Consider the following 22,451-nt stretch of genomic DNA (forward strand, 5'->3'; position numbering starts at 1 on the left):
AGTAGGTGCAGTGAAACCTGGGCCCATAACCCCGACAGGCCAATGAATCCCGAGAATGCTGCATTTTAGTACCCCAATAGCAGTCAGTGGGTCCATGTTCCTTGCTTGAACTAGAGCCGGTGGTATCCATGTTGTGCCACTGCCAGCAGGATAAAGACCGCTGGTGTACCACAGGGAATGGGTAGCAGACAGCGCTACCGAAAGTGGCCTTTTCAAGTGCAGTTGTTCGTGTGCTGTGACAGTTGGTTTCGATTGGTTTCATTGGTTGTATCAATTGACCGGCAGACTCTTCAGTAGTTTTTCCACAGGGCATACGTATTCAAAAGCCCAAACTCGTTCACAACCGAGTTCAGTCCAACCGGTGTGCTAACTGATTGACTGCCACCATCGCCAGTGAACCTATCGTTAGTAGCGGGGGCCAGCCAAGGTGTTTGTGTGTTTGTGTGGGGGAGGGGTAGAGGTTACTAGCAGCAGCAAACCCAAGCTTGTTGAAAGTGCAGGTGAGAAGCTTCCAGCAGCCACTCTGTCCAGAAAAGTGGGTTCATAACTCACGACAACGCCCCCCTGGACAGAGCGCTGCACTGTCATAGTCTGGTAAAGGGAGCTGTTAAAGCCAGCAGAGCAGGGTGGGGATAGCAGAGCGAACCCATGTATCCAAACCTGGACGCTATAGGCATGAGAACCTCCTTGACAGGCAAACGTGAGGGTGTGGGGACACACTGAAATAATCTAGCCTCTGGCAGCCTCGTGTTTTTGCTTCGCACCTGGTCTGTGAGGAGAGTATGTTCGAACCCGCCTAGATTTGCTTCTCTTGGGTGTCAAGAGTCAAAAATACTCGGCAAATAAACACATTCTCAGTGAGACATGAACGGCTGGCCGCACTGTGGACATTGGCTCTGGTCGGGCAGAATCTGGGATTCAGGGTGGCAGTCCTCTCATCTGCACGTGAGCAATGGGGTACGTCTTGTTATTCCCGCATGTGGGAGCTGGTTGTGACTTGTCCGTGGGATGCAGGAGTGGGGCGCTCTCTCTCTGCATCGCAGAGCGATGTCTGATAACAGGTGGAGGCGGAAGAACGTCCCTGCCCCAGAGAGGGCACAGCTGTCCCGAGTGCGGAGTCATGGAGGCTGGAGGCACACTGAAGAGGGGAGGCAATTAGAAATGCTCTTCACACTTCCAAATGTATACAGCGGGGGCGGGAGCTGCTTGAAAACAAAAGCCCAGGTCTCGGCTACACAGTTCCTCCCTGGCGCAAGGCTGAGCACCAAAGCAGAAACACGGAACGGCACCTCATAAAAGATCAAGCTGTCAGACGTGCACATGAGGTGAGGTCTGTCCAGTCGTCCTGTCCGAAGTGGCACGCATAGTTAACAAGAATGACACATATCAGAAATGAACAATCACACAAGGTATCAGTGCTTCAAAGGATCATTGCTTTGTACATTGTGTTTTCAGTTTAAACCCCCTTCTGTTATGTTTGCATGCAGTGCTGTCCTGGGCACTGTACCAGCCTCTGCCCTGTTAGCGCCTGTGTCCTTATTGGGCTGGCTCCCTCATTCCTTGCCGCGCGGCACTGCGGTTGTTCCTGACTCACCACCCTCCTCTTCGTTCCTCCATTTTCATTCAAAGTCAGGACAGGGCCCTCTGTGCAGTCCTAGTCATTCCGTGCCCCAGCAAGACATAGTGTCACCCATGTATCAGAACAGTACACATGAGCATTTTACAGAAGTAAATGAAATAAATACACAGGGTTCTTTTATAAGGATCACACCGTCGCATATGCTTTTGAAGCGGCTGCCTGTGCTCTGATGTGGCTGAGGTGTCTCTGCCCTTATTACTGTGTGCAACCTTCTGTGCACGGACTATATAGGACAGAGACTTCTGGGTAGTGCCTTTTAATCACAGGGCGGTGTTACTGTCTTCTGCGTCTCTGTGTGTCAGGACGTCTGCATGCATCTGTGCTCATGTGCTGTTCCGCCTGTCACCTGGGCGCCTGTCGATGGAATGCCCGCCATTGCTGCAGCGCACCACAGCTAGACGTGCACTCATTACAGTCTGGTCCCTACTCGTCACTCTGTCACCGTCTCATCTTTCCTGCCCGCTTTGTCCATTCACCACAGGCAGCGTTTTATTTTCAAACCACAGAATCCATAAAGCTCCTTTCCACACCCGTCACTACCATCAAAGAGTAACGTTATGCCAGTGGTGTAACGAAACTTGAGGGGGCCCCCTTGAAAAGTACATGCAGGGAGCCCCCTCCATGGTTCGGGGACAGTCCGGAGCTCTCAGATCAGGGACCCCTCCTCCCAAGCTCAGTATTAAAGTTAGAGCTATTGGCATTGCTCATGACATTTTTTTTTCATTTTTTTATTTTTAAAACATAAATAAATGGTATTGTCATTGACAATGGCAATAGGTGAGCATTAGAGTAGTAGAGCGTATTCGCGGACACAGAGCCACACACACAAACACAGACAGAGCCGCGCACACACACACACAGACAGAGCCACGTACACACACACAGAGGCTCTGTCTGTGTGTGTGGCTCTGTGTCCGGGAATACTCTCTACTACTGTCTAATGCTCACCTATTGCCATTGTAAATGACAATACCATTTATTTATGTTTTTTTAAAAAAGAAAATGAGAAAAAATGTTTTCTCACCGGCCAAACACAGAGAATCCGACTACCACCAATCCACTCTGAAACTAAACATAGAGATTGGCTGTGGAGTGCCTAATGGCTGCTTCCTGAGCCCTACTCTTTTATTTTATTTTTTATTTATTTTTAAAGTTTTATATAGCGCTGGCTAGACCCGGAGGTATCAGAGCGCTTTACATGAGCATCAGATCATAGTTACAGGTTACATCGTTACAAAGGTTACACAATTCTTAGAGCATGGCAACATAGTTACTTGTAAGGTCGAGATAAACAATAAGCACAAATACGTAAGGGGAAAAGAAGGCAAGGTGAGAGATTCAGGGGAGGGGGGTTAGAGTAGGGGAAGTAGACAGATAATGAAGGCGGGAAAGAGGAGGGGAGGGTGAGAGACACAGCATGGGGAGAGGAGGGGAAGGGTGACAGACACAAACCGGTAGACGAGTCAAGGCAACGTCCAAAGTCCAGTAAGCTGTGATCCCAGGGGAAGTGGTATCCCTTCCCTATCTCTATTGCGGGAGGCGCCCTTTACGCAGTGGACTCTCTCAGAGGGGTCTCTGAGACTCCAAGGCCTACATACTGGATCCTTCCCCAAAAAGGGGAGAGGGAGTGCTTTGGCAAGGGGTTCCATACCATACTTAAAGTGTGAGTGGCTCCCTTGGCGCAGTGGACTCACTCAGCGGGTTCGCTGAGACTCCAGAGTATAAATATTGGATCTTTCACCAGCAAGGGGAGAAGGAGTGCTTAGTCAAAGGGCACAAAGGACAGGGGGGCAGGCAGAGTAGCAGGCAAGGGGAGAGATTCAGGGAAGAGAGTATAGGAGCTAGGGAAGAGACAATAAGGAGAGACGAAAATAAGTCTGCCTAAAGACTGACTGGGCAGGTGACGACCAAGGAGGGAATCCACGGCCCATCTCCCCTATAGCTAAACCAGGTAGCTCCATCAGGCATCAGACAAAATAGATCAGTCTCAAGTAGCGAGGAAAGAGGTTCACAGAAAAACAGGGTGGGGACAAAGGGCAAGGACATGTGAGGGCAGGGGACATAAGCTGGATAGAGTAGGAGCGGAGAGAGGGAGGGTTGGCGGAAGGGGCAGGGGGAAGGTTATGTCAGGAGAGACGCGGGCGCACTAGCCCGAAGTCTGGCTGGGTAGGTGATAGTCAAAGGAGGGGGCACCGAAGTCCATCTCCCCCATAGCTTGGCAAGTCAGCAGGCCCTGGTTCGTTCTTGCTCTTCTTTAGTTGGGTCCGCATTTCCCTTTCAGCCATTTTGGTGTCTCTTGCGTGTGAGTGAGGGTAGGGTACCTGGATTACTTTCCCCCAGAGTGATTTTGAGTGCAGATGTGCTCTATGGTCTTTGTTGACTAGCGTTGGGGTTGGCCCTGCACCTCTCCGGCGGTCTCGGTGGGCTTCTCCTGCTGCTTTTTGGCAGCTTGGTGGTTCTCCGTGGTGTTGTGGTGGTGTTGCGTCACTGTGTCGGCGTGCTGTCAGCATGCTGGGTATCCTCAACAGAATTCAGTCTCCACTGCACCACTTGTTTGTGCTCCCGGGGTATATGAAATGCCACTGGGTGTTCGTGAGTCCTGTGCCTCCCACGTGTGCCAATTGCCTTCACACTTTGTCAGTCCTGCAGCAGTGTGCGCGAGCAGGGTCTCGCGGCCTTCCCGCGCTGCGTGTCATACATCGCAAGGCCCTCCACATTAAGCAGGAGCCTTGCTATGGGACCAGGTTGAGAGGGGCCTGTTGGCCGCACCGATAGACTGTGTGCATCACTTCTGTCGTGCGCTGCTGTCACGTGTCTCAGCAGTCCAAGCTGTCCATGGCGGCTCCCCACCAATTCACTGCTCCTCATTAACAGTCTATGGGGACATGGGTCGCCTGTGTGCCGCCCTACGATTGTGAAGGCCCCCAGTACCGAGCTCAGGGCCCAGAAGTCGTCTGCACCGCCGGGGACCAGCCTGCAGTCCAGTCCGTGCTCTCAGCACAAGTCTGTGCCACCACACTGTCTTCTGGGCCCCACCTTATTCCTGCAGATAGCCGTGTAGGGGTGGGTCCTGCTACAGGGCCCAACAAGCACCCACGCGGGGGAGGGAGGCCAGGGCCCCACGCTTGCTGTTCAAGCGCTGCTTCCTCGCTCCCTGGGGGGCCCCCTCACCTCTCTCTCTCCGGGTCCTCTACTCCCACGACGGTGTGGAACTCACGTGAGCACCCGCAGGGTCTGAGCCGTCCAGCCGGATTCGGCTTCGCCTCCTGCCCACACCTCCGCTTTCACGGTCGCCGGATACAGATGCGGCCTGCCTTGTGTCCGGCTGTCCCTCTGGACCGTCACAGTGCCACCACTTGCCCCGCAGTTGACCCAGCAGTACCACCGGCAGCTGGGCAGTCGAGAGCTATGACTACGGAGGATGGGGGCAGTGTCTTTTTTCGCCGATGCGTCCTCCTCCTCTGCCAGTCGCCGCTCCCGCCGACACCGGGAGGTGCCGACTTTCACCTGCCATGCTCCGGGAGCCGCTCTCAAGATCGGGTCACTGTTGCCTATGACTGTTGCCTTGCTCGCAGACGTCATCAGGAACCACGGTCTCAACATTGTCTCCTACACCGACTACAACCAGCTGATTCTCTCCCTCACCAACGAACCCACAGTTGCCAAGAGCAACTTCTACGACTGGATGAAGACTGTCACCACCTGAATGAGGAGCAGCTGTCTCGAGCTCAACTCGGAGAAGACCGAAATCCTCATCCTGGGCTCCACCCGGGATGACTCTTGGTGGCCCGCAGCTTTTGGATTCCCCATCCACAGGCCACGCACAAAACCTGGACTCCTCGCTCACCATGAACCTCCAGATCAACGCCGTCTCATCGTCCTGCTTCTACACACTACACCAGCTCTGAAAGATCTTCAAGTGGATCCCCATCAAGTCCAGAAAGACGGTCACCCACGCACTTATCCGTAGCAGAATCGACTATGCAACACAATCTATGCCGGCATCACCCGAACCCTCATCAAGAAACCGCAGAACATTCAGAACGCCTCCTCCAGACTCAACCTCAACATACCCCGCCACAGCCACATTACCGCCTACCTGAGAGACTCCACTGACTCTCAGGAATCGCCTTAAAGCTCCTCACACGACTACAAAGCCCTACATGACACTGGTCCTGCGTACCTCAACCACCGCCTCGCATTCCACACACCCACCAAAGACCTCCGCCCCGCCCATCTGGCCCTGGCCACTGTTCCACAGATCTGCAAGTCCATTGCCAGAAAAAGAGCCTATTCCTACCTTGTAGCAAAGACCTGGCACACCATGCCTCTCCACCTCAGGCAATCCCCATCACTGCCTCAATTCAGGAAGAACCTCAAGACCTGGCTGGCTCTTCGACTGAAAAAACGCCTTTAGACCTTAATGGGTGAGTAGTTGTGCTTTACAAGACACTTGGTTGATTAAATGCAGTATAGGTACGCTTCACCCAGAACTCTCCTACCTCTTCAATCACTTGTTGACTGCATCTTTGCTTTTGACCGTGTACACCACTCTGCTGCCTTTTGACTAGGTTTGTTGTATACAAATAACATATCTATACAAGTAGACTTTGGTGTAGGCTTCAATACTGACGTTTCTTCTTTAGCATGTTGTCTGGCTTTAGTGTTGATGCGGAGGTAGGATGCCTTCAGTGATTAAGTCTTCCTTGCTATCTGCTAAAGAGAAAAATAATACCAGGGGACACTAATGAAAAGCTGCGTGACTAAATGGTTGGTGGACTGAAAAGTGACTTACGGGTAAAACGAGGATGAGTGGAGTGCAAGGGTGGAATGACAGGCGTTGACGGACAAAAAGAAAGAGGCATGCATAAATTACTGCAGTTGGGCAAGAGGTGTTGGTATGGAGAGAAACAAAGAAGGTGCAGGTGGAAGGAGCGAGACATAGGAAAGAGTGAGAAAGCAAGCAGGAGAAGAGACAATTGGAAAGTGGAAGGGGTGCAGTGAGCATGTTAAGACGTTTCACTATTCTTTTTATTGGGAATGTGTTTCACACATCCCTCAAGGCATTTTCTCTCCTTAGTTCACTCTCAAGCCATTCTTGAAATATTCAAATGCCATAACAATCTATGCATCAATAAACATGGACTCCCTATCCCCACCTTTTCAGCAGTCTGTGCCTCTGTTTAATGTGTACACCTGTTTTGACAATGCAGCTGCTGCCAGATCTTATGTGATCAACCTTAAAAAAAAATGTCAGGAGTACTACAGAGGTGCTCTGGCTCTGCCCGCATATTTGGTGGACAGGCCTACATGTTTAGATTAGGCACACGGTGTATGCATCCAATGTAAAAAGTGCTCATCCTCCCAGAGATGTAATAAGTGGAGTTGCTGGAGGCCTTTATCTAATCTAGCTACTGTTACAAATTAGTTTGATCTTGGTGTCAAACGCATACCACTGCACTGCTTTGTTTCCTAGATAATTATGGGGTTTGTTATTCGCTGGCAGAAGCACAAATGGGAATAGGGCAGTAAGAAGGAGTGTTGCTGTATGGGATTTCTCACTCACTCAAAGGAGCCCCCACCACCTCCTTCCGCGCTTTCCATTGTCAGCTTAATGTGCCACTCACTGATTGAGAGAGTGTTCTTTTCTTTCATAGTCTTAGTTTTAAGATTTATGGGCTAGAGAGACTTTTATTATTTTAATTTTTTTAAGGTTCTCAATTTCCAGAAGTTCATTTAATTAGTAATTTTAACTTATTTATTTTTTCAAAGTCTCATTACTAATTATATTTAATGTAGTCCATATCAAATTTTTCTTTATATTACATTAATTTAATAACATAGTTTATTTTAAATGATCTTTCCCTGAATTTTAAAGCCATTACTGTCCTTAACAATGCCCTCCATGAAACCCAAAAACCCCGTACCAACCCGTGAAGGTACTCTTCCATGAACCTTAAAAGCCCATTACTTCCGCTTAATTTTACACACTTAACTTTAAATTTAAACCCTTACTCCTTACAGCTACCCTTCCCTGAACCTTAAAAATGCCGTACTAACTCCTAATGCTACTTTTTCCTGAACTGAAACACCCGTCTTCTACCTGTCCCTGAACCCTTACAAATTCCTTACTGCTTTTTAGTTACCTATCCCTGAACCCTAAACCCCCTTACTATGTTATAATGCTGCCCTGCCATAAACTCTTAAAAATAAAAAAACGTAATGCTGCCCATCCCTAAACTCTAAGAATCTTACTGCGCCTTACCCCGGCTTACCTGAACCCTAACAACACCTTGCTACCCTTTAACGCTAGCCTTCCCCGATTAATAAAAAACCCTTTCTACTGCTTAACTGAACCTATCCTTGAATCTTTAATGCTATCCTTCCCTGGGCCCTAAAAGCCCCTTGCTACCCCTTAACTCTACCCTTCCCATAAAAAAACGTACTATCACTTTACGCTGTCTTCCCTAAACTATAAAAGCCCCTTATTACCCATTAACATTACCCTTCCTTCAACCCTATAAGCCCTTTAATACCTCTTACCACTACCCACCCCTGCAACCTAAAAATCCCTTGCTACCCGTAACGATGCCCTTCACTGAACCCTGTCAACCCCTTAATGCTACCCTTTGCTGAACCCTACAAACTCATTGTTATCCATTAACACTAATCTACTTTGAACCCTAAAGATCCATTACTACCCCTTAATGCTCACTCTGGATTCTGCCTGCTGAGCCTTATGGTGGAATACTGGGAAGAATTTTGAACCAAATTACTGATTCCCCAGGCAATTCATAATTTCTACCTTGATACAACTGCAGATTCAATGATGAATGTGCAGGCATTGTTTTGGTCTTTAAGCAATTATTGATGTAAAATTAGCTTTTTGCTTGCGCTCTGGTAAGAATAGTCACCAAATGTAGGATGTTTCTTTCAATGTACAAATAGTGTTAAATGGACTGAAAACCACTTTCAATACATTTCACATGATGCTTTTTTATGTTTAATATGCATCTTCCAATCTATTTTAACTGGCCCCTGAAGTAATGTGCCTGTGAATGAGAAAGCACACCAAATATTGATGCATGACTCTTGTACATATTACATAATAATGGCCTGTCTAGGTAAGTGAACTTTGCTTTTTAGGTCCGGCTGCACAGCTTATTTTTAGTAATTCTTTAAAATATGCATAAAGTAGGCTTTGGCTTAGCTCCACTCACAGGACTATTTATCTCTCACCTCAAGCTATCATCTGGTGATGGATCATTCTAGGACCGAGGCAAGCATGGCTAAACCATAGGTGCCTCTACCATGGAGTCTGGACCACAAATGTGTCTTACCCGCGCATTCCTTTACACCTCATGCCTTAATCACACAATTTTGTTGTGAAGTCATGATTAGTAAGGTGTATGCTTGGTTAAGATCGCCACTACCCCGATCCCCGCCCTAAGCCCTAAAATTCTATCCCTCCTCCGCTCCCCCAGCCCTGAGGCCTGCCCTGGCCTTAAAATTACTCTTTCCCTGCCCTGAGGCCTAAAACCCTGCCCCCTACCATAAGCTACCGCAGTCCCTTCCGCACAGAGCACTAAAACCGACCCCAGTTCTAAACACGACCCCTTCCCCAAACCCAGCCTCACTTACCTGTCCGCGTCCGGAGCTTCCTGTTCCAGTGCTTCCTCCTATTCTCCCCACTCATTCTGAACACTAGACCGCTTTCTGCCTTAACTGCGCATATGCATAGTTAAGGCAGATGTGTGATTCATGCAAGCGTGGTTGTGCTTCCATTGGAATGGCACGAGTGGCTCTGCCCGCTTTGAACGGCCGTTTCCCATCATTCGGCCTTCCAGTAAGTGCTTGCTTTAAAATGAATGAGGGATTATTCTAAATCTGAAAAATAAACTTACCTAAGCTGTTTGTCACTTTCAGTTCTTTATCTTTTATATGGATTCTACAAAGAAAACCTATTTTTGGGGGGCGGAGCTAGCCGGCGTCTATGGCGGACGCGTAAGAGCGGAGCTCCTCGCAATCACCCAACAAAATCCTTAAATAATCCTACTTAAGACGTGGCCTCCGAGACGAAACTAGTGGGAATCTTCCCCCCATACCTCGACACAGCCCTGGTGAGAATTTCAGCGAGGAGCGCGCCTGTTATCCGAGCTTTGTGGACTCCCGCCGCGGGCGGGTGGCTGGGCCAAAAGCATCGGACTTTCCTACCTGGAGATCCGCACTGCGTCATCCGACGTGCGGCTGAAGAGGGGCCCGGTACCCGGAGCTCTCCGGAACCCAAGACTTGATCACCCCGCTACTGCCCCCGGACACAGGAAAGGCCGAAGGGAGGTCGGCGCTGGTCTGGACCGCGTGGAAGGCCTGGAGGGGCGAAGACCACGCCGGGACGCTGAGGAGGCCACGTGGCGGTGCGGCCATTCCGCGCCAGCGCACAGTCCCACACAAGAGACTGCCTGCGGGGAGTCCCCGCATCAGGGCCTTGCATCCGACCGGGTCTGTAACGCCAAGAGGAGCGGCCGACTGGGCGACTAGTTGACCCACCACGCCCAGGAACGCGCAGAGCCTGCACCGCCAGCTGCACGGAAACTTGGGGAGGGCCGCCCCACCCGGCGGACCACTCGTGGATTTGCCGCACAGATCGACGGTCTGCGCATCCAGAGGAAGATCTCGGGGGCTCTCCGGACTGGAACGACTAAGGCTCCCACATCAGCAGTTATGGGAAAGGGGGACAGAACGCAGCCGAAGCTGTCCTTCGACCAGCGGCGGCAGAAGGAGCCGGAACCTAAAACACCGCTCTCGACGCCCACCGGAGGAGAGCCGGGAGGGTGGACAAGCATGCAGAGAGACTAGATATGGCGGAGCGCCGTCTGACTGAGGCCGAGGAGGCGCAAACGGAGTGGGACGGAGACCGAAAGCAATTTAGCAGATTACTGCAGGTCATACAGGATAAATCCGATGACTTGGAGGCCCGCTCTAGGCGCTCCAACATACGCATTACAGGAGTGGCGGAGACGACCCAAACGGGTAAAATGGAACTGTTTGTTGAAAAACTCCTGGTGACACTTTTGGGGGAGAGCACTTTCTCGCCAATGTTCATCGTTGAACGTGCTCACCGAACTCTTGGTCCGTGTCCCCCCCCCAATCATAGCGAAATTACTTAATTACAGGGACAGGGATGCGGCCCTGAAAACGGCCCGCGAAAAAGGGAAACTACAGTACGAGGGGATGGATATTTCGCTATACCCAGATTTCACCGCCAAAGTCCAGGAGGAGAGACGGCGCTTTGCCCCGTACAAACAGCAGCTACGCGAACTTGGCTTGGGCTACGCCATGCTGTACCCGGCACGACTCCGCATCAACAGACAAGGCCATTCTCACTTTTTCACTGACCCTAAGGAGCTACAAAAATCCCTGAAGGTGTGGGCCAGGGAGCGACGTGGGAGTCCGGGGCTCCAGGCGACGGGAGGTAACAGCGACCTGGAGGAGCAGGACTGATCCGGAGCAGGAATCTACAGGCTGGACCGATGCACTGGTGAGACTATTACCGTGGCGAGCCCCTGGAGGAGCGGATGACTCCCCTGCCACGTTACCCTGGGGTGAAACTTGTACAAGAGGGGCTGAACATGCTGGAGGGTGCCCTGGCTAGACATTTGAACATAGACAACTAAGTGAGAACCGATTTGCTGGGGTATACTCTTCGGGGAAGGGGGCGGGGAGGCCCACTGCCGCTTTGCTGCTTAGGCGATCAATGGCCACTGTCACCATTTGCATGGGGGGTGATGGCGAAGGGGCAATTACAGATAGCTGCCTATTGGTGGCCGCAGGAGACGGCCAGTAGAGAGACTTCATAGGCTACCTCTGCCCTAGCGCTGTCAGCAGGTACAACCCACATTGGGTCTAGGTTGGGGATTTCAATGAGTTGCAGTTTGGAGGGGGGGGGAGGAAACAGGGAGCTCGGTCAGACCAGGTTGGGGTCGGTTGGCTGTGGGAGGGAGGGGGACGGGGGAGTTCAGGAACGGGGGGCTTGGGTAGGGGGGGACACGGTTGTACTCCGAACAATTACTTTGCTGGTGGGTGGTATACTGTTGCCACGTGTTCTGGGTGTCCACGCTGTGACGCAATGCATTGACTATGGCTAATGCACGCCCGAGGAACTCTACTGCAAACACTGAGTCCCTCAGAGCACTGACGTGGAACATCAGGGGCCTTAACGATTATCGCAAGTTGCGCAGGGTCCTACACTATCTACAAAGACACCACATAGACCTGGCTCTGCTGCAAGAGACACATCTTCCCAACAGCAGTCGGATGCTCTCTTACAAGGGGCTCCAAGGCAACATTTCACACGCGGGCTTCACCACACATGCTAGGGGGGTCCTCACATGGGTCAACCCGAGAACAGGGCTTCACCTCACGTCACTGTGCGCAGACCCGGAGGGAAGGTTTGTCTTGAGCAGATGTGTGGGTAAGGGGCACGACTTTGTGGTAATGAATGTGTACGGCCCTAACTATAACTCGCCTGATTTCTATGCTGCGGTGGCAGGGCGTTGTGTAGAACTGAATTCCACCAAGATGTTATGGGGGGGAGACTTCAATTTGATATTCGATACTGAATTGGACAGATCAGCGGGTCCGCCTAGACGTCCTGCAGCAGCGGCGTTGCAAATGCAGGCAGAGATGGTGCGACTGGGGTTGGTGGACGTCTGGAGGGAGAGGCACATAGACAAGGGGGGTTACACCCACTACTCCGCTTACCACAATATCCACACCAGGATAGACTATTGGATGACCACACATGCCCTAATAGATATGGTCCGTGGCTGTGAGGTGCTACCGCGCACGCTGTCCGACCACTCCCCACTACTATTAACGCTTAGCTCCCCCAAACTAAGGATCCCGCCATTCACGTGGCGTTTCCCCCCCCGTATTCATTGCTGGACGAGACATTCCGGGGTGACCTGGGTGAGGAAATTGACAATTACTTTGCAACGAATATTGGGTCAGTTGACAGCTTTCGCACGGTGTGGGAGGCCTTCAAAGTTTTCATTCGGGGGGTAGCTATGTCCAAGCACTCTGGTGTTCTAAAAACCATTAGACAACGACTGACACACTTGGAGGGGCAAATTGCTGAAATAGAGAGACAACAAGTAGCGGGCATACTAACAGAGGGAGCTGGGAACCTGCAGGAGCTACTGAAGGAATTTCAGGAAGCGGCAGACAGAGAGGTCCGTCACCTGGGCAAATACGCAACAGCAAGAGTGTACGGGGAGGGGGAGCGACCTGGCTCCCTACTAGCCAAACTCATGAAAGGGGCCAGGAGACGACCAATGGTCACTGAGTTGCAAACGGGCGCAGGTGACACACTCACTGAGGAGGGGGAGATACTCACCGAGTTCAGGGACTTTTACAAGGACTTGTACACCACCAAAATCTCTGGGGTAGAAGACCAAATCGATCACTACTTAAGCTACATTAAAATGCCGTTCCTTGAGGACTGGCAGAGAGACTTCCTTAGATCCCCAATACAACAGGATGAAATATCGGACGCGCTGGATAGTATGAGATCTGACAGTGCACCCGGGGCAGACGGCCTGACAGTGGGTTTTTATAAAGCATTTAAGGATAAGTTACTACCGCAACTATCGTCGCTATTCGATGATATTTGCGAAGAAGGTACCATGCCGCCCTCCATGAGAGAGGCCATCATTGTAACGATACTAAAACCGGGTAAGCCACACACACAAGCGAGTTCTTACCGCCCACTGTCCCTCCTGAATGTGGATGCCAAGCTGTATGCAAAGGTGTTGGCAGCCCGTCTGGCTATGGTCGCCCCAGAACTGGTAGCGCCGGAGCAGGCCGGCTTCATTCCGTCACGTAACCTCACATATAATATACGGACGGTGATGGGGGCCATTCAGCACACCCTGCAGGACTCCAAGGCCATCGCGGTATTCCTCGATATGGAGAAGGCGTTTGACTCTGTGGAGTGGCCGTTCCTTAGCAGGGACCTGAAGAAACTGGGACTGGGCGATCTCTTCCTACAGCTTCTGGGGGCACTTTATTATAGGCCAACGGCCAGAATCCGTTTGGGCGACACTGTCTCCGAACCGTTTGAGATTAGCAGGGGCACAAGGCAGGGCTGTCCACTCTCCCCACTACTCTACGCCCTGGTGGCGGAGCCACTGGCATGTGCAATCAGAGAGTACCACTCTTATGAGGCTATATGGCTGAGATACCCGCCACCCCCTCTCAACACAATCCCCAAGAATTGGGAAACCGGAAACAGTTCTTGAACTTTTGGAAGGCGGGAAGGGAGTGACCCTTCCCGGCCGTATTTATTAAAAATATGAAACAAATTAAAACATTAAAATAACAGTTTCATATTATGTACAATTTCATTTCCACATTACGATGTTTGGCTAACCTTAACAGATCTCTAATACAAAGGTTCTCCTAGCCGAACTAACATCCTACAAAACATTTGACTTGAAATTGTACATCCTAACGTTAAGGGCCAACGGCAAGGTCGTAACCGGTGTCAGATCCCTAAACCAGAAATACCCCCCTCACTTGTGAGAGGAGCGACCGCACAGAGGCGTACCTCAAGTGCATCTACCAATTTCCCTTTGTACTTGACGGGGGCCCCAATAAACTCGACGCCATTTAACGGTCGTTCAAGGACTCGTGTGAGGTGTCTAAAAGGTAGCGTAAACCCCCTCCCGCACCCCACACAACTTACCCATCTGCCGTCGCAGATGTCCTGGCCCCGGGAAATTCCCCAGGAGGGGCAGTAGCCCCTCCTATCCAGGAAGGGGCCTTGACCACCTTTCCTTTCCTTCCGGCGGCCTCTCCTTAGACAGGACCGCCTCCCCGTTGAGGGGCCAATTGGCCACCTCCCCGAGCGCTCCCATCCGTAATGGGTGACGCCCCCTCATAGGGATCTTCGAATTACTGCTCACCGATCATGACCTTACCGCCACAGGCCGGATAGTTGACCGGCTATCCGGACCCCCCACAAAATACTCCTACCTAAAGGTCATGCTGTAAACCCCTCAACCAGGCTATGAAGTCTCCTATGAGTAACTCGTTCCCCACCCGGGACAAATGAACACCGTCCCCCAAATACATACTGTCCCCTTTGATACAGCCATGCGAAACAGAATGCAGTGTATGTGAACGAAACAATCTACTCACTTTGTTATTTATCTTTCTTACTGAATGATTCAATGCAGTAACCGAAATAGCCCCCCGCCACCCTTTCCGTGGGATCATATGGGACCATGCAATCGTGCACCCTGGAACTCTTCTTGCCAACCAACTTACTGTGGAAAGCATTGCCTCGAGAAGAAGTCGTCTACCAGTGGCCACCAGATCGTTACCCCCAAGATGGACTATGATTATAGACGGCGGTGACCTCGTCCGCTCTAACAAACCCTCAAAAAAGATTTGAAACTGGTCAATACAGAGCCCGCCCTTTCCGTAGAAGGACACCCTGTACCCGTATTCCCCAGCCATGTGACTCATATCACCTGCTTTGAATACGTCCGCGGCACGCCTCACATATGAGTGGCCCACGACCCACACCTCCTTATTCGCAGAAGGTGATTTCTGACCGCTGGTCCCCAGGAGTCGGGTCGACTGTACAGTCCGCCCCGCTTCGTAAGCTTGCGTAACTGAAAATCAAACAGAGACAAGAAGCGTGAGTATATCATTACAGCTTCACAACATGTGCAACCGCACATACCTTTTATAACAATTAGAGGACCAACGCCCCACACGTTTCACTTGCTCCACACTCAGACCCCTGGCTGTAGCCTCAGTGGCAGCCCCTATCCGAAAGGAATGGGTCCCGAACTCACCGGGGTTCAAGCCCGAGGCCGAAACAGACATCGCAAGCACCCTCCGGAACTGAAACCTCGTCAGTGGGGTGGCGTCAGCGTGTCTCAACAAGGTCCCCCCCCATGCAGCCACCCTCTGCGCTAAATATTCCTCTACGCACGCAACAGGGCACATGGAAGACCCGGGGATCCTCTGAATGATTACGCAGTCCCCGATTGCACCCTGATCGGATTTGGACCTAACAAACGAGACCGTCATCGTCTCCTCCCTGACCTGAATGTGTTCCCGGCACAGTCCCCCCATCGTATCTCGCTTGTTCTTTGCCACTAATTCGCTTACCCGCATAGCCCCATGGAATGCAAAGTGCAAATGCGGCTCGGAACAACACTGCTTCGTACTGGGATGAACACGTTGCCGGAAGTACGGACAATAACAGGGTCAACCTATCCAGACCTATCGGGTGCCTATCGTCTACTCTGCGACCCTCAAGGCGTTGCCACCCACGTAGCGCTTTCTGCACAACGAAAGACGCTGTCGGGTCCTGGATCCCATGAGCCTTTGCCATAAAGGAAATGGCGGCCCGATGCCTCTGGGCCGTAGCTACTGACTTGCCTGCCTGATGTAAAGAGACCAGGAATCTCACTACAAACTCTTCCTGACCCCAAAGCTCCCCCCCGGCAGTACCCAAAAAGGTCCAATAGGAACGGAACGCCCCTTCATATGCCTTCCTCGTCCTGGGTGCTAAACTCTCTCCCACGAGGTTTTGTAGTTCGGGGCACCGAGAGACCAGAGAGCTTCGGGAAAGGGTGCCGCCACCGGGTCCGCTGTGGGCAGAAAACCCCAGAAGGCCTGCATACGGAAACGAGAAAGCGCATCAGCCGCTTGGTTCATCACCCCCGGCACGTGTCGCGCCCTAAACAGTACATTCAGTTGCATGCATAACAACACAATTTCCTTGAGCAGTCTCAGAATCAATTTGCATCGTGCTGCCTGACTATTGATACACTCGACCACGGTCATGTTATCAGACCAGAACACCACAGAGTGATCCCTAAACCCTTCAGGCCATGTTTTCAAAGCCACCAGAATAGGGAACAGTTCGAGAAAAGCAATGTTACTCGTCAACCCGCACTCATGCCACCATGACGGCCATTTTTGAGCCGACCATTGTGTACCCAATATGGTGCCAAAACCCACACTCCCCGCCGAATCTGTCCAAAGCCCCAACTCCTCGGAAGACACCGCTGGTTTGTTCCAGACAATTCGACCATTGAAATCCGCCAGGAATGCAATCCAAATGCGCATGTCCTGGCGAACCTCTGCCGAGAGTCTCGTGCGATGATGTCCTTCCTTCAAGCCGACCATGGATTGTGCAATCGAGCGGGAAAAGGGGCGCGCCATCGGCATCACTCTTAGGGCAAAATTCAACTGACCCACCACCTGTTGCAATTGATGCAGGTTTACTTTCGTTGCACGAATACACGTCTCAAGGGATAACCTGAATTTTAACACTTTTTCCTTGGGTAATCGAAAACAACCTTCCACCGAGTCGAGCTCGATCCCCAGAAACTCGATCAAGGTCGAGGGACCCACAGTCTTACCTGGCGCCAATGGCACACCGAATTGATTCATTAGGACACAAAATTCATGTAAAGCCTGTCCACACTCAGAATCCCCGGCTGCCCCCAAAAACAGAAAGTCATCGAGATAGTGCATAACATGTTGAAAACCTGTCTTCCTTGTGAATACCCACTGCAGAAAACAACTGAACTTCTCGAAATAGGCACATGAAATCGAGCATCCCATTGGCATACATCTATCCATGTAATAGCGACCCTGAAACTGAAAACCAAGGAGACGCTGATCGTCTGGGTGTACCGGGAGCAACCGGAACGCTGACTCGATGTCCGATTTTGCCATCAGCGTCCCGGGCCCCAGGCGATTCAACATGGCAACGGCCTCATCGAAAGATGCGTACCGCACCGAACACACTTCCGGGTCTATCGCGTCATTCACGGAAAGACCACGTGGGGCTGACAAATTATGTATCAGCCGAAACTCACCCGGGTCCTTCTTGGGGACCACCCCTAGAGGAGAACAAACAAAGTTAGCAACCGGTGGCAAATCGAATGGACCGGCGACACGACCTCGAGTCACCTCTTTCCCAATCTTTACCTGCACCACCGCCGTGTGCTGTAAGACCGACATTTGATTCTTACAATTTGGTACCCCCTGAAAATCCCCCACTGGGATGCGGAAACCATATGAAAACCCGTTTCGTAACACCCCAGCGGAAGCATGATCCGGGTATTCGCTGAGCCAAGGAATCATTGCCATGGTATCAATCGGGGTCGGTAAAGGCGCCCCTCGGACTATATTAGACCTGTTTGGCGCCTCCCTTACCACCGTTATCACCCGTTTTGGCTCTGCACATGGACTCAGGATGGGATGGCTGCCCGCACCCCCCACACTCATGTCTGAATTTGCATGACCCCTGGGGCCTAGTACATTTCCCTCTGTTAAAATTCCAACAGATCCCCCTTTTACCTGTGTTGCCACTCGGCTTCGAGTGGTACTCGTTACCTGCACCCGTCCGAAAGGGTGTCCCAGAGTTTTGGCGGGAAGATTCCCCCCCGTTACTCCCTACCAATGGCACCTTCAACATCCCTGTACTCCATTTTTTGCCATGACACGGAGTCGTAACAATCCCAAGTCAACAATGGGTTGTGTTCTTTAGCTTTTCTAAACAGATTGTCATAGCAGAACCACTGATTGCCCCCATATGCCACAGAATACTCCATAATACGCGACTGATAAATGGGTAACTCGGTCAACAACTCGGGCCTGCGCTCACCCATGATGGAAGTAAAAATGCCCCACGCTCTGCCCCAAGTACCAATGGTCTCGTCGACCTTAAAGGCGGCCATTTTTGCGCGCCAAACACTCGGATGCATGAGCTCCTTTTGACTCTTCACATGCTCAATCTCGTAATGGTCGGTAAGCAATGAAAACATGTTTACATATTTATCCGCCCAAATCAATTCCTTAATTTCTTGTGGGACGTGCTGGGCAATCTTCTCCCTTCGAGAAGGTACAGACCCCTCCCCCGCAATCGGCAATGGCCGCTTACCTGAAGTAGACCCCGCGCTTGTCGCCGAACTTGGGCCTGCTGTACTTCCAGCCGCCGGAACCTGCGGGGGAACAGAAGATGTTGCCTTCGCAGCCTCCCTAGATTCCCGCAATTGCCTCATTACTGCCCGGGCGTCGTCAGCCGTGGCGCCCTCGCTATCGTTTCCCAACCACGCTGCCAATTGTGCCGCTAACTCTGGGGGCATATCCTCCCTGTTCACGGGGGTGACCATCACAGGGATTGGATTCCCCTCTTTCGGCACCGGGATTGGCTCCTCTCGTGGGGTTTCGGGAACCGGGGTCTCTCCCCCAAGTGCTCCCCTTCTGGGCCTCTTGCTTTTTCCACCGGGGATTGTTCCCTGCAAAGGCCGTTTCGGTCCTCCTTCCCCGTCCTTAGCCTCCACCTTTTTCTTCAGATCGGCTATCTCCTTCATGAGCATGCGGAGCATCTCCTCGGTACCGACCCGCTTTCCGACTCTCTTGGGCATTCTCAGACGGGATATCTGTAAGACAAAAGAAATATTACAACGCTCAAAATTGCTCTTCGTTCCGTCTCGAGCTCACGTGCAGCGGGGAGGTGCAGCTTCAGAGCACAGGAACAAGAGGATGCTTTCTTGGCTTCCGCTCCTTTTATCCGTCTTCAGGGTGGGCGTAAACCCGCCCCTGCCTGCCTCCGAGGGCGTGGCCGGCCGCGTCGGTGTCTAGGCCAGCCCACTCTAGGGTGGGAAAAAGGCGCGCCCCGGCTACGCCGCTTCGGGCATACCAGCCGAGACTCGCCTCCCGCCCAAGATGGCTTCCCGGGGGGATCGTGGTACTCCACCATACGTTCGGGGGGACCGAATGGTCGCCCCTTTCCATTAATTACCCTACTTACAAGATAGGGATATCCACTTACGCGGACGACACCTTACTGTATGTGCGGGACCCGGCCAACAACCTCTCCTCAGTCTTGAGGGAAGTGGTCCGCTTTGGAGCCTTATCTGGGTTACGGGTGAACTGGCCCAAATCAGTGGCGTTCCCCCTCACCCCTGTTACCACTCCGTTTGACATGGACTACCCACTCCAGTGGTCGACGGACCCAATACGCTACTTGGGAATCATGCTTCACACTGACCCGGACGTCATGATTCGGGAGAATTATGGCGTAGCATATAGCAGACTGTCCGACGACGTTGAGGTTTGGTGCAGGCTGCCACTGTCCCTGATGGGGCGCATAGCCATAATCAAAATGGTGGTTCTCCCCCGGTTCCTGTTCCTCTTCAATAACATCCCTGTCGTGTTATCTAAGTCCTTTTTTGCCACCTTGACTAAACTCCTCATTCGCCTAGCCTGGGGGGGTAAACAACCTAGAGTGAAATGGGAGACCCTCATGTTGCCGTATGAACAGGGGGGACTAGCAGCGCCAAATTTGGAACGGTACTATAGGGTCGCGCAAGCTGCCCACCTACACACGTGGATCCACTGCAGTCCGGACATTCCACACGTGATACTGGAAAGACTGTTCGCGGATCTGGTACCCCTTCCTGCGACTGTATGTGGCCCCATGGACCGCAGAGTGGGGACGTTAGACTCCCTGCTCACCACCAACCACACATGGCACTGCTGCGTAAACAGGACAAAGAACTGCTATATGCGCAGAACCTGCCTATTCCATGGGCGCTATGGCTACCAACGTTGGCGGAAGCGGGGGTCTGCAAGGCCCTCCGGGACCTCGGTGCCCACAGAATGGGAGATCTATTTGAGCACGGGACAGTCAAGACGTGGGAGCAGCTCACAATGGGAGGAACACATCCTTCGCTGCTCCAGCGCTTCCAATTCCATAGAGTGCGAAGCGCCTTCCAGGAATTACTGGGACCTGACCTTCAGGAGCCACCAGAAGTTCCGGAGCTGGCATATGTCATTGCTACGGAGGCACCCCAGAGGCTTATCACTAAACTCTACAAAATAGGACATGAACACACTGCGTCACACTTCACCAAAGCGCGCTTGGCCTGGCAGGCCGACCTCGGTATGCAGATCCAAGACGATATGTGGGCTTACTGCTGTGCGGCCACCAGAAAAATCTCCTTAAACGGACAACATCGCCTGGTCCACTTTAAATACCTTCAGCGTGTGTACTACACGCCGGAGAGGCTGCATAGGTATGGACTCCGCGAAACCCCGGAATGCGAGAGATGCCACGCTCCTGTGGCAGACTTCTTACACGTGGCCTGGACGTGCCCGGGTGTGCAGCGTTTCTGGCACAGTCTTTGCCGAAATGAGCACGATAGTGGAGCTGGAGCTGACCACTGACCCTGCCCTAGCACTTCTTGGATACACGAGGTCAGTACCGGTGAGGAAACTGTTGGGCATGGGCATGCTCCTAGCAAAGAGAGTGGTGGCAATGTGTTGGATGAGGGGCCCGCTCCCCACGCTGAAGAGATGGTCCAACGACATGATGTACTGCAACACACAATCTGAACTGTATGGCGAACTACTCCCTCCCAGAAGTAGGCCCAAAAACTTCTGGGCCTTATACCAAACTTACTTGAACGCCCAAGACACTGATGAAGAACCCGCAGCACCAGAGGAGGAGGGACACTCTGATACACCCGACGGGGACCTACAATTAGAATAGAGTTGTAGCTGAGGGGACACAACACTACAGATGCCCGATTTTGGGTGGCAACAGTACGGATGCGCGCCCCCCCCCCCCCCCCCCCCCCCCCCCCGTCCCGAGGATTCGGGCGGGTAGAGCGTAGGGCGCGATACACGCACTAGCACACAACAGACACTAGGAGTACCACTGGGGAAGTTGGGGGGGTGGAGTGGGTGTTCGGGGGGAGGTTGGGGGGGAGAAAAAAGTTTTAAAAGTATTGCTTTTCCAAGTCTGTGTAAAGAGCAGAGCTAAGCACGCCAGACGCGAGACCTGCAAAAGAGACGCCATGTATGCTTTTACTTTTTCTATTACTACCTATTCATTTTGCAGGACATGTGGTATTTACGTTACGATGAAGCCGGCCCAGGATGGGTTGTAGGCGTTTAGCTCTGTATGTATGGCATTCTGTGATCAAAAAAAAATAATTAAAAAAAAAATTTTAAAACCTATTTTTGAAAGTGTTCCCAGTATTGGTAGGACATGCTTTAATATGTTAAACAACATTTGTGAATTCAATAGAGGCAGACGATGTGAGTCGCCCTATGATAGTTTTGTTAGCTTTCATACTACCTTAATAGCGTTGCAACTAACATCAGAATGTGAAAAAATATTCCCAGTATTCACTCTGTTTTTAGGTCTCGCCTTGTTGGTTTTTCGTCGGAAGGGAGACAGGAGATCTGCACGTGCCCGTACAGGCGATGTGGGTTTTTTCTATATATTTTTTGATTGTTGCTCGTATGTTGGTCATGCGTAATCACAGGTGCATCTGATGCTTGCAGGGCAGCCTGTGACTGCCTCGGGATGTTTTTTGGTTTATTCTCATTTTCCCTTTAATTCATGGATGTGAACAAGGGTCGGTGCACTCCTACATGATTCAGAACTTCGGGCAAATGAAAACTGCAGTAGTGTGGCGTCTGGCTGTTTTTATCATGGGACCCATGTTCTTTACTGTGAGCGCTTCCGCCTGTTCCTTGGTAGGTGGGTATTGTGTTGCCGGGGAGTAGCGTTTGCCTACGCAATCAGTCGGCTTTATCAGGATTAGGTTTCCTGTGCCGGGCTGGTTTTGGAGTGATGCTGACATGCTGCATTCGCTGCAGTCCTGCTTCTGGCGATATGGATGACGTCCCCTCGGTGACGACCATCTTCGGGGGTTGCTGTATGCCCAGATCTCCTGGCTATTTTTGCAACAGCTGTGGAGGC

At 51.7% G+C, this 22,451-nt stretch overlaps 1 protein-coding gene across 2 annotated transcripts in view; it reads left to right on the forward strand.

The window, feature by feature from the left end:
• The window catches only part of RAB6A (RAB6A, member RAS oncogene family), a 316,180-nt gene that overhangs the window by 174,993 nt on the left and 118,736 nt on the right, over positions 1-22,451 (forward strand). The window lies entirely within an intron of this gene.

Source organism: Lissotriton vulgaris, chromosome 8, assembly GCF_964263255.1.
Source record: "Lissotriton vulgaris chromosome 8, aLisVul1.2, whole genome shotgun sequence".
In the NCBI taxonomy this organism is placed as follows: Eukaryota; Metazoa; Chordata; class Amphibia; order Caudata; family Salamandridae; genus Lissotriton; species Lissotriton vulgaris.